This window comes from Dipodomys ordii, unplaced genomic scaffold, assembly GCF_000151885.1.
Source record: "Dipodomys ordii isolate 6190 unplaced genomic scaffold, Dord_2.0 Scaffold99, whole genome shotgun sequence".
Taxonomy (NCBI): domain Eukaryota; kingdom Metazoa; phylum Chordata; class Mammalia; order Rodentia; family Heteromyidae; genus Dipodomys; species Dipodomys ordii.
The window spans coordinates 7,758,902-7,761,834 of NW_012267315.1; positions in this window are offsets into that span (position 1 = coordinate 7,758,902).

Genomic DNA, 2,933 nt, shown 5'->3' on the forward strand with positions numbered 1-2,933 from the left:
CCAGCTTTTTTCTTTTTGCTTATGTGGTGCTGAGGAATCGAACCCAGGGCCTCAGGCATGCAAGGCAAGCACTCTACCACTGAGCCACCTTCCCAGCCTCTCTAGTGGTTTATTGGAGATAAGAGTCTCTTGAACTTTCCTGCCTGAGCTGGCTTTGAACCGTGATCCTCAGATCTTAGCCTCCTGAGTAGCTAGGATTACAGGCGTGAGCCACCGGCACCCGGCTTTTCCGAGTAGTTTACTGGAGGTAAGAGTCTCATTGAGACTTTTCTGCCCATGCTGGCTTTGAAACACGATCCTCAGATCTCAGCCTCCTGAGTAGCTAGGATTACAAGCGTGAGCCACCTGCACCTGGTTTACCAATCTTATAAAGATAACATAATTGAAATGTGTGTCCCTTCTTCCACCTTGAAGCTATGTGCCCATTTCTGCTCTGGGCTGGAAAATGGAGCTTTATGCCAGTGGTACCCTGGGGTTGAAATATAAAATCATGGAATGGTTAAATATCTATTTGGCTATATTTGAAATTCCAAGTTTCCAACTAAATTGATTAGATGCAGTCAGGCATGCAAGGCAAGAGCTCTACCACTGAGCCAACTTCCCAGCTCTCAAATTCTTTATTGTGATTACATAATTCCCCAAATTTCACAGTATTGTGGGATAGTGATGCTTAGTTAAAGTCACAAACACATTCTAACTTTCATGGGGCAAATTGTCTATCATAGTCTATAACATTTGAGTTCTATGAGCTTTTCAATAGTTATTTCTTCCACATTTCTTGTTTTGCATAGCATCAACTGTTTCCTCTTTCCCACTTTTTCCCTCCCTCCCATCACTGGCATTGTGTTGCTTAGTTCATTTTGGTCAATGTCCAGTGCAGCTGATGGGTCCTGCGGTTGTATGTTTTTCCCTGATTCCCTCTAGTTCTGTGTCGTCCTCCTGGTTTCCCTCCGGTGTGCACATATATACCATACATGTGATTAGCAGCAAGGGGTTATTTAGTAGTAATTCCACCAGATGAGTGGAAGTCCTTTGTTTCTTGTCTTGTTAATTTTGTCATATCACCTTACGTTTTGGATTTAACATCCACTTATCAGGGAGACCATGTGCCATTTGTCTCTTTGCGCTTGGCTTACCTCGCTCAACATGGTTTCTTCTAGCTCCATCCATTTCCCTGCAAATGCCATTATTGTGTCCTTTCTAATGGCTGCATAATATTCCATTGTGTACAGATATCACAATTTTTGGATCCATTCATCTGTGGTGGGACATCTGGGTTGTTTCCATATCCTGGCTATTGTGAACAGTGCTGCAATAAACATGGAGGTGCATGTGTCCTTGTATACTGGTTCCTGTTGTTCAGGATAGACGCCTAGAAGCGGTATGACTGGGTCATAAGGGAGGTCAATCTTTAGCTTTCTAAGGACCCTCCAGACTGCTTTCCAAAGTGGTTGTATAAGTATACATTCCCACCAGCAGTGTAATAGGGTTCCCCTTTCTCTGCATCCCCTCCAGCATTTGTTGTTGGCTGACTTTTAGGATGCGGGCCATTCTGACTGGGGTAAAGTGGTATCTCAGGGTTGTCTTTATTTGCATTTCCTTTACAACCAGGGATGGTGAACATTTCCTCATGTGTTTCTGAGAAGTGTCTCTTTAGTTCCCTTGCTCATTTAGTTTGGTAAGTTTGGGAGGGGTTAGTTTGAGTTCCCTGTATATACTGGATATTAACCCCTTATCTGATATATTGCTGGTAAATATTTTTTCCCAGTTAGTTGGTTGTCTTTCTAGCTTGGTTGCTATAGCTTTAGCTGTGCAGAAACTTTTTAAGGTAGTCCCATTTGTCGGCTTGAAAATCTTTTAAGTGTTTATTTTGCCAATTCTGGGAGTTGAACTCAGGGCCTCAGCACTATCCCTGAACTTCTTTTGTTCAAGGCTAGCACTCTACCACTTGAGCCATAGTGCCACTTCCAGTTTTGGAAAGGTTTATTGGAGATGAGTCCCAGGGATTTTTCTGCTTGGGCTGGCTTTGAACCATGATAATCAGATCTCAGCCTCCTGAGTAGCTAGGATTACAGGCATGAACCACTGTTGACCAGCTGTTTTTTGCTAGTTAATTGGACATAAGAGTCTCACAGACTTTCCTGCTCACGTTGACTTCAAATGATGATGTTCAGATTTCAATCTCCTCAGTAGTTAGAATGACATGCATGAGCTACTATACCCAGCCTATACTTATGGACTTGAGACAAAGTATGTCAATGTAGATTCACTAATTGTAAAATGTACCATTCTGGTACAAGAAGTTGATAATGGGAAAACTGTGCATGTTTTGGGGTAAGAAGGATACAGGAACTCTTCATACTCCATTCTTAGTTTGCTGTGAATATAAAACTGCTCTAAAAGTTTAATGGTGACTACATTTCTAATCCCAGTATTCAGGAGTCTGAACAGGACAATCAGTTCAAGACCACTCTGGATGACATAGTGAGAGCCTGTCTCAAAAAAGCCAAACAACCAACCCAATAAACAAAAAATTAAAAATCCAATTGTGTTGCTCACTTACAATTGTTACTTTTCTATGTGCTTATGTAACTATAAAAGGTCTTGGGCTGGGAATGTGCCTTAGTGGTAAAATGCTTGCCTAGCATGCATAAAGCCCTGGGTTCGATTCCTCAGTATCAGACAAACAGAAAAATCCAAAAGTGGCACTCTGGCTCAAGTGGTAGAGTGCTAGCCTTGAGCAAAAGAAGTTCAGGGACAGTGCCCAGGCCCTGAGTTCAAGCCTCAGGACTGGCCAAAAAAAAGGCCCTATTTAATAAAGATTTTTAGGAGTTTTGTAATGATAAAATGTATGATATAAAAAAAATGGAATGAATACAACACACCTGGGCTTGAACTCTGGGCCTGGGCGCTGTCCCTGGGCTCTTCAGCTC